The sequence below is a fragment of the Oryx dammah genome, unplaced genomic scaffold (assembly GCF_014754425.2).
Source record: "Oryx dammah isolate SB20612 unplaced genomic scaffold, SCBI_Odam_1.1 HiC_scaffold_13, whole genome shotgun sequence".
NCBI classification, from domain to species: domain Eukaryota; kingdom Metazoa; phylum Chordata; class Mammalia; order Artiodactyla; family Bovidae; genus Oryx; species Oryx dammah.
The window spans coordinates 7,382,901-7,392,729 of NW_024070197.1; the positions used below are offsets into that span (position 1 = coordinate 7,382,901).

The window sequence follows — 9,829 nt, forward strand, 5'->3', positions numbered from 1 at the left end:
GACTGCAAGGAGATCCAACCAGTCAATTCTAAAGGAGATCAGTCCTGGGTGTTCATTGGAAGGACTGATGCTGAAGCTCCAATACTTTGGCCACCTGATGCAAAGAAATGACTCATTAGAAAAGACCCTGAGGCTGGGAAAGATTTAAGGCAGGAAAAGAGGATGACAGAGGAAGAGATGGTTGGATAGTGTCATCGACTCAATGGACATGAGTCTGAGCAAACTCCAGGAGATGTTAAAGGACAGGGAAGCCTGGCGTGTTGCAGTCCATGGGGTTGCAGAGTCAGACATGACTGAATGTCTGAACAACAACTGAGGTGAATTAATGAATGGTCAACTGTACACTTCAGAAATATACCCAATTCACACATTTCTCATAATAGTAGGGGACTTTGTATTCCTTATCCAGGCAAAATAGAGCCTGTGTACATTATAGTCACAGCTCATGAGCAGAAAGGGACTGACAGTTGGGACACACAAAGCCAAGATTACAGTGATGTTCACAAGGAACCAGCTGGGATAATCAAAAAGAGCCATCATGAGTTGAAAAATGGAGGAAAGATTATAAAAATAGACAAAAGTGCTCACCAGGAGAAGGATGGTTTTGGTAGCTCTGGACTCAGGGGAGAATTTGGTGGGGGTATCGGTCCTGCGAATGTGTTGGACACGATGCTTATGTCTGTACAGGATGAAAACCATGAAGCTGCTGGCCCAGAGCATGAGCCCCAAACGTAGAACATCAGGGAGTGATAGCAATGCTGCAGACAATGACTGTTGGATTTTGTCAGGATGAATAGAAGAACAGTATCCAAAATCCTTCTTGTTTGCGTTGTTTTTGTCATTCCATTTGCCATTTATATGTAGAGGAAAAATGAAATTTACCAGCATTTGCAGGATCCAATACAGGAAAATAGAGGGAACGATGTACTTAGGAGTTTTAACTTTCAGCGCTGCACACCTGGAGTTTCATGGACTGATCGTGATCACCTGAAAGACATTCAAGAGGCAGATGCTACCGATGGACACTCCCCCCCCCCCCACTCTGTGCAGAAAGAAGAGAAGTTTGCAGCCAAAATCACTGCAGATATGCTTCCATCCAAACACTGCCATTGTCTGGAGGACCCCTTTACAGAGGAGGACCAAGGAGTTGGCCACAATCAGGTGCTTAAGAATCAAATCCGTGGACGTTAACCTGGAGCCAGTGAAGTGAAGGATGATATGATGGCAAAGGAGTGAGAAATTCCCCAGGATTCCAACCACCATCTGCATTAAGAAGATAACGCCTATTGTTAAATCGATACTGGCCATCCTCTTGGTTCACAGTCACTGATATTTGTCTTGTGAGTTGGAATGTCCTGCCTGGGAACATGAGGTGTGGGTTACACACATCATGTCAGCTGAAATCCAGTATTCTCCATTTACCCTTAGTTCCCACTAAGAAACATTTACTTTATGTTCTTCAGTTACCAGCAGCTTTAAACAGTTGCATATATGATACTTAAAGAGCATTACTATGTAAAATTAAAAGCTGTAGGTTCTACACATGATCACTTCTTCATTCTTCAACAATCTATGAGCCAGGTACTTATGTGACATTAATGATACAGAGGAGGGTGACATAAGCACAGAGAGGTTGAATATTTGTCAAAATCTGCTCTTGGACAGAGTGAGGACTTGAAACCCAATGGACTGGTAAAGATAGTTCATTGAACCCCAATTTTGCTAAAAAGTTAGTTAACTGTTCATATAATAATTCAGATATATATTTAGTTTTGTTTTCAGAACTTGTTCTTTGATATTTGACTGCTGCTATTTCATAATTTTTATTAGAGACAAGGCATTTTGTATTATAAATGAGGCTTCAGGTGTCTTAGTATATGTACATGTACTGCTGCCTGCCAGGAGAATATGGGAGAAGCCTGCCCCAGAACCAGGTAATGTCATGAAGATGAGGATGGCTCAGAATTAGGATGGAAACAGGAAGTCTTTTGCTTTTATTTCAGAAAAGCAGTTATAATGCAAGTACTCCAGAAACTGTTAAATAATCCCATATAAAGTCATTAACTTGGGACATAAAATAGTCATGCATGATGAAGTAGTACAAAAGGAAAAAGTAAATTATTATTATTTTCCAGTGATACAGATATCTATTCATTAATAGCAGAGTTAATTGAATCTATGGCAATGAATTAGGCTTTTCAAATGATATTAACATACCAGATATATATACAAATCAGCACCTGCAAGGGATCTATTCTTATGCATTTTATAAATTAAAATAGGCATTTAGATTCATATTAAAATATTAGATTAGGCATTTAGATTCATATTAAAATTTAAATTCATTTTAAATGGGCAAAAACAATACGATATATGACTGAGAGCTGCGGCCTAAAACTGGACATTATGTGAAGTTTCCTTAACTGCTCATTTCATAACATGAAGAGTGAAGACAGCCTCACCATAATCAATGGACTCTGGATGTTTTCAGTGAGGACACAATGACTGTCTCCATTAATATCCAGAGTCAGAGAAAACATTTCCCTTCAAGCCGTTTCCAGTTGCATTCACTTTCTGTACAGGATTACATGAGTTTTGCAGACTCACCATACTGTTTATTACCACCCTGGAGTTATTCCTGTGGCCCCTCTAGTCATCCTGAACATTTAGTCTATGATTCCCCTGAGGCAGACTCAAGGGAAAATTGATTTTATATCTACATTTTTAAACACCTCAAAAAAATCAGGTTTTGTTACCACTTGGACTAAATCACAACAGCCACTGTCAGTGAGGATTAAATTAAACTACAGGAGGAGCCAGCAGGGATTGGTTTAGGGTGAGGACCCCATCTCTGTTTGCCATCTCGACTCATGATTCAGGATTTTACTACCTTATGCCTAGTGTTGGCACTGAATCCAGTGACTACACAGGAGACTGCCCCTTTCTGATATGATCACTCAGCCTCTTGATCTGCCTCTCTTTCACAGACTCTGCCCTCTCAGACTGAAATAGAACACCCTTACCTGACACCTTCTTGCTGCCAGGAGAGTGGGCTCCCTCATGGTCATTATACCCAGTTCGTGTGTGGGAGGCAGGCAGTCAGTCCCTGATATGTAGGTTTGAGATGCTGTGTCCTCCCCTCCCCTCCCATCAAAGCTGCAATTATTTCACCAGCAGCAGCAATGGGAGTGCAGTCTTGGGAGCCAAGAACATTTCTGGAAACTTTTCTCCCAGTTGTTAATTACTGGAAGCAATTACAAGTGTCTAGTTGGCACCCTTAGGAGACAACTGGCTATATTTGAGAGGCTTTTTTTTTTTTTTCATGATCCCTGAAGGTGACAGCATCTCACAAGGAGGAAAGCAGGAAATGCTGACATCCCACACATTAGGGACTGACATAAATCATTTTTGCCCCTCTGGATTCTTCACTTCCTTGTGATGTGTCTCTGCTCTGAAACTAGTACTTTCCTCACCTTCAACCACTGGACCAAACCATTAACAAAAGTACTGGTAGAGAAATGCAATGAGACAAAATACCTGGCAAGTACATTCAAAGAGACAGAAGAAAAAGGAGGAATATGATTAAGAACTCATTATGTGGATCACTGCCACAAATCAAATCAATTTAGACTCATTTTCATAACTCAATGCCAATTATTATGGAAATCTTGTAGGAAAAAAAAAATTATTATTGACTTCTGTCTGTGGATGCAGAACATACACTCAGAAAGAAGGGATGGGGTCAAAAAGAGTATGTCATAAAATAAAATCACCTAGACCTAATGGCTCGGTGATTTTTAACAATTACTTAATTCAAGAGGATCAAACATGGACACTGAACAACAGTCTATCAACAACCAATGGATCCATGTGAAATCAGAAGAAAATGAGAAATTACCTTGAAGCAAATAAAATAAAAGCAGAAAATTTCAAAAACTTGATAGGGATAAAAACCTACCTCAAGAAGCAAGAAAAGTCTCAAATAAGCAATCTAACCTACCGTCTAAAGAAATCAGGAAAAAACTACACATAATGTCAAAGATAGCAGACAGAGGAAGTGATACACCAAAGAGAAAATGTTAAGATCAGAGATCAAAAAACCAATAGAACAAGTCAGTGAAACCGAGTTGGTTTTTTGAAAAGACACACACAACTGATAAGCCTTTACTAGGGGTCATAAAAAAAAAAGGTGAATCTGGGACTTTCCTGGTGTTCTAGTAGTTAAGACTTCCAAGGTGGGAGTTTGATCCCTGGTCGGGGAGCTAAAATTTTGCTGCCTAAAATCAAAACATAAAATAGAAGAAACACTGTAACAAGTTCAATAAAGACTTTAGAAATGGTTCATATTCAAAAATCTTTAAAAAGAAGTACATTTACTGTTTAGTATTAGTCTTCTTACATTTTTTACATTGTTTGCAAATTTAAGATTAGCAGAAAGCTCTACAGCACTCATTGGCATTTCTGTATATGCCAATATGATCGTGGTTGTGGTTTAGTCGCTAACTCCTGTCTGACTCTTGCAACCCCATGGACTGTAGCCCACCAGGCTCCTCTGTCCATGGGATTTTCCAGGCAAGAATACTGGAGTGGGTTGCCATTTCCTTCTGCAATATATAATATAGGATTTCATTTGAAGACTATTAAATAATGTCATATGAGTCCACTGTTACGAGGAGTGATTCTAGAGAAACGCAATTTAAGGGAGAGCTTTTCATTGGCTTCTGGGTTTTGGGAAATGGCTTTCAAATCTGATTAGAAGTAAAGACACTAATGAGTTCATTTTCAGCGGTAAGAAGAGCACGGATAGTCCATGTCCTGACTGAGCAGTACAAACTCGGAACACATCTGCATGGGATAGCCCCATCACATCTTGAAGTCATGTCTGCGTCTTTGCCACCCCATGGAATGTAACCTGCCAGGCTCCTCTGTCCATGGGATTCATCACTCATAGAAATAAGTTCCTTGGTGACTTTGTTTACAATACTTTTGAACTTTTGGGAGAAAATAATGAATGTAATAACATTGGCTGCTTGCTCTTAATGTTGCTGGACTAAGAGGTGAGTGAAAAGGTTGAGCTCAGGGACTGGAATGCCCCGTTTCAGCACTCTATAAAGGACCCAAGGCTTCTATGTGTGCCCTGAAGGAGACCCTTACCTCTTCTGACCACTGGGCTGAGGCTTCCCAGGTGGCATTAGTGGTAAAGATCCCGCCTGGCAATGCAGGAGACATAAGAGAAGTGGGTTCAATCCCTGGGTCAGGAAAATCCCCTGGAGGAAGAAATGACTACCCACTTCAGTATTCTTTGGACAGAGGAGCCTGGAGGCCTACAGTCCATAGGGTCACTTAGAGTTGGACACTACTGAAGTGACATAGCATGCATGCACCACTCAGCTGAGATTGCTGAAAACCAAGAAGAGAATCTCACCCTCTTGGTATTTATTCCAAGAGACAACTTAGGAGAAAAGACTGTGCAGTTAACTCAAATACGTATTGGGAATTCTAGCCTTTTTTTTTTTTTTTTTTAAGAAGGATTTTATTTTAGAACAGTTTTTGACTTACCAAAATGGCAAGACCATATAGAGTTCCCACAGATCCCATACTCAGTGCTCTAACTCTGAAAATCTTATGTGTGTTGAATTGTCATAATTAATGATTACATTGTGTTAACTAAAGTCAACACTTATTTCAGATTTTTCTCCATTTTTCCTTTATATCCATTTTCTTTTCCAAGAACTCTTCCAGATACCAAATCTCAAGTTGTAGTCACCTCTCCCAAGGCTCCCCTTTGCTGGGACAATTAGTCAGATATTCCTCAGGTTTAACGAGGTGACTGATTTGAGGAGCACTAGTCCAGTATTTTCTGGAATGCCTTTTAACTGAGATTAATGTGACACTCCTCTCGTGACTATATTTGGGTTCAGTGTTTTGGGGAGGAAGACTACAGAGGTGTAAGAGCCATTTTCATTTCATCATATAACCAACATATAACCAACATGACTTATCACTGTTGATATTAACCTAGTCTCCTGGATGAGGCAGGGGCCACTGATTTGCTCATGAGATGTTATTTTTGTCCCCTTTCATCGTGTACTATTGAAAGTAAGACAAGACACTCTGTGTAGACCACACTTAAGAATGAGATGTTATGTTCCACCTTTTTCATGATAAAATTTCAACACAATTATCTGGAATATTCTGAAAAACAGTTCCACCTGTTTCCTCAAATAAATTATTTCAATTGTACTTCATATCAGTTTAGACTGATGCACATTTATTTTATACTTTAAGTTATAATCTAAAACTGGTTTCTTAAAAAAATCAAATTATTCTACTTGGTCATCGGGAGCTCTTTTAGGCAACTCCTATGTGTCTTTGCTATAGCTTTCTCTATGTTTTTTATTTCTTCTTATTTAAGGAATTTTCTTATTTTCTAGTGGGCTTCCCTAGTGGCTCCGTGGTAAGGAATCTGCCTCCCAATGCAGGAGATGCAGGTTCAGTCCTTGGGTCAGGAAGATCCCTTGGAGGAGGAAATGGCAAACCACTCAAGTATTCTTACCTGGGAAACCCCAGAGGCAAGAAGCCGGGTTGGCTACTGTCTGTGGGGTTGCAGAATAGTTGGACATGACTGAATGAATAAAAAACAAAATAATAAAATATTCTAGTTCTATATGATACTCCAGGAATAATATATAGATATATATCCTGTTCTGTCTTGGTCCCAGCCTCAACCATTACTCCACAGAGCAGCAGCTGCTTTTGTTAGTGAATGGTGTGATGAAACACAACATGCACTGTTCATGTGCTCATGGCTACTGGGTATTTGAGAGGAGGGGTTGTAAACAGACAGCCCAGGGACAGAACATTGAGACAAATAGGCTATTTCTCAAACTTTAAAATCTGATGAAATTTACCCTCCTAGGATTTTTAGCTGCTTTGGACAGATGATTTGTTTCTTCTTTCTGATTTCTTGTTTTGGTAATGAGAATGTCCATCTTATGCAATCTCATTACTGTAATTTGGTTAGCACATTATATGTCTGCTTTCAAAAAAAGAAGAAAATAGAGGAAACAGGCTCCTTGATTGCAGACTATACTACAAGGCTACAGTCATCAATACAGTATCCGCCTGGCACAAAAACAGACACATAGAAAACTGGAATAGAACAGAGAGCCCAGAAATAAATCCATGCCCTATTGGCCATTTAATCTATGACAAGGAAGGCAGGACTATATAATGGAGAAAAGATAGTCTCTTCCAGAAGTGTAATGGGGGGTGGAATTGTAGGCATGAGAGAGGTTAATAGGGAGGGTTTATGTATATACTTATGGCTGATTTATGCTGTTGTGCAGCACACAGCACTAACTAACAAAACAATGTAAAGCAATTATCCTCCAATCAAAAATAAATTTTAAAAAGCGATACTGGCCTGCTATGTGTAAAAGAATGAAATTATCTGAATATTTTCTCAAAGAGTATACAAGAATAAACACAAAATAGATAGACACCAATGCAAAACTGGAAACCATAAAATCCCTAGAAGGAAATATATCCAGGACACTTCCTGTCATAAAAGGTAGCAATGTTTTGGGGAGTCTGTCTTCTAAAGCAAAGGAAACAAAAGCAAAAATAAACAAATGAGATCTCAGTTCAGTTCAGTTGCTCAGTCGTGTCTGACTCTTTGCACATGCCATGGACTACAGCATGCCAGGCTTCCCGTCCATCACCAATTCCTGGAGTTTGCTCAAACTCATGTCCATTGAGTCAGTGATGCCATTGAACCATCTCATCTCTTGTCATCCACTTCTCCTCTTGCCTTCAATCTTTCCCAGCATCAGGGTCCTTTATAATGAGTTAGTTCTTCACATCAGGTGGCCAAAGTATTGGAATTTCAGCTTCAGCATCAGTCCTTCCAATGACTATTCAGAACTGATTTCCTTTAGGATTGACTGGTTTGATCTCCTTGCAGTCCAAGTGACTCTCAAGAGTCTTCTCCAACACTACATTTCAAAAATGAGACCTAACTAATGAGGTGGATGAAACTGGAGCCGATTATACAGAGTGAAGTAAGCCAGAAAGAAAAACACCAATACAGTATACTAATGCATATATATGGAATTCAGAAAGATGGTAACAATAACCCTGTATGCAAGACAGCAAAAGAGACACAGATGTATAGAACAGCTTTTGGACTCTGTGGGAGAGGGAGAGGGTGGGATGATTTGGGAGAATGGCATTGAAACATGTATAATATCATATAAGAAAGGAATCGCCAGTCTAGGTTCGATGCAGGATACAGGATGCTTGAGGCTGGTGCACTGGGATGACCCAGAGGGATGGTATGGGGAGGGAGGTGGGAGGAGGGGTTCAGGATTCATGTTGATGTATGGCAAAACCAATACAATATTGTAAAGTAATTAGCCTCCAATTAAAATAAATAAATTTAAATTTTAAAAAATCTTTTGCACAGAAAAGGAAGTCATTGACAAAAGGAAAAGATAACATCCTGAATCAGATAAAATAGTTTCCAAGAACATGACAAATAAGGAATTAATAGTCAAACGTATGCAAAGTTCATACAACTCAATACTAAAAACAAGAGCAATGTGGTAGAAAATGGGTGGACACCTTCAGTAAACATTATTCCAAAGAAGACGTGTAGATGGCCCACAGGCACATGAAAAGATGCTCAGCATCATTATCCATTAGAGAAATGGAGTCAGTACCACAGTTATATATCACCCCACATCCTTCAGAAGGGATATCATCAAAAACGTCACACATAACAAATGTTGGTGAGGATGTGGAGAAAGGAGAACTTCAGTACACTGTGGAAGGGAATGGAAATTTGTGCAGCCTCTTTTGGAAAGCAGTATGGAGTGTCCTCAAAAACCTAAAAAGAACTACCATGTCAAGCAGCAACTATACGCCCGAGTATACTTTGGCCACCTGATGCGAAGAGCTGATACATTAAAAAAGACCCTGATGCTGGGAAAGATTGAAGGGGGAGGAGAAGGGGATGACAGAGGATGAGATGGTTGGATGGCATCACTGACACGATGGACATGAGTTTGAGCAAACTCCAGATGGTGAAGGACAGGGATGCCTGGTGTGCTGCAGTTCATGGGGTCACAAAGAGTCAGACATGAATGAGTGACTGAACAACAATAATATACATCCAAAGAAAATGAAAATACTAACTCACTGAGAAGTGAACGGATAAAGATGTTGTACACACACACAGACACACACAGAAATACACACACTGATATATCAGTCAGTCACAAAAGAATTATATTTTGCCATTTGCAACAACAAGGATAAACATGGAAGCTAGTAAGCTTAGTGAAATAAGTCAAAGACAAATATTGTATGCTATGACTTATATGTGAAACCTAAAATATAAAACAGAAATGAATGAATACAACTAACCAGGCAGAGACTCAGATACAGAGAAGAAGCTAATTGTTGCCACTGGGGAGAGAAAAAGAGGGTGGAACAAGGTACTGTAAAGATTTAGAATCTAGAATCTATACATAACACTAAATCACAATGCTGCATCCATTAAACTTAACTGTAAATCAAATACAATTATATAGAACAAATTTAAATTTAAAAGGACTAATATGAAGTAGCTCAGTCGTGTCCGACTCTTTGCAACCCCATGGACTGTAGCCTACCAGGCTCCTTCCTCCATGGGATTCTCCAGGCAAGAATACTGGAGTGAGTTGCCATTTCCTTCTCCAGGGGATCTTCCCTAACCAGGGATCGAATCGGGCGGGGTCTCACGCATTGCAGGCAGACGCTTTAACCTCTGAGCCACCAGGGAAGC

At 39.7% G+C, this 9,829-nt stretch overlaps 1 pseudogene; it reads right to left on the bottom strand.

Moving 5' to 3' along the window:
* Positions 1–230: 230 nt before the first annotated feature.
* LOC120872015 lies at positions 231–2,297 on the bottom strand (annotated as a pseudogene).
* Positions 2,298–9,829: the final 7,532 nt, after the last annotated feature.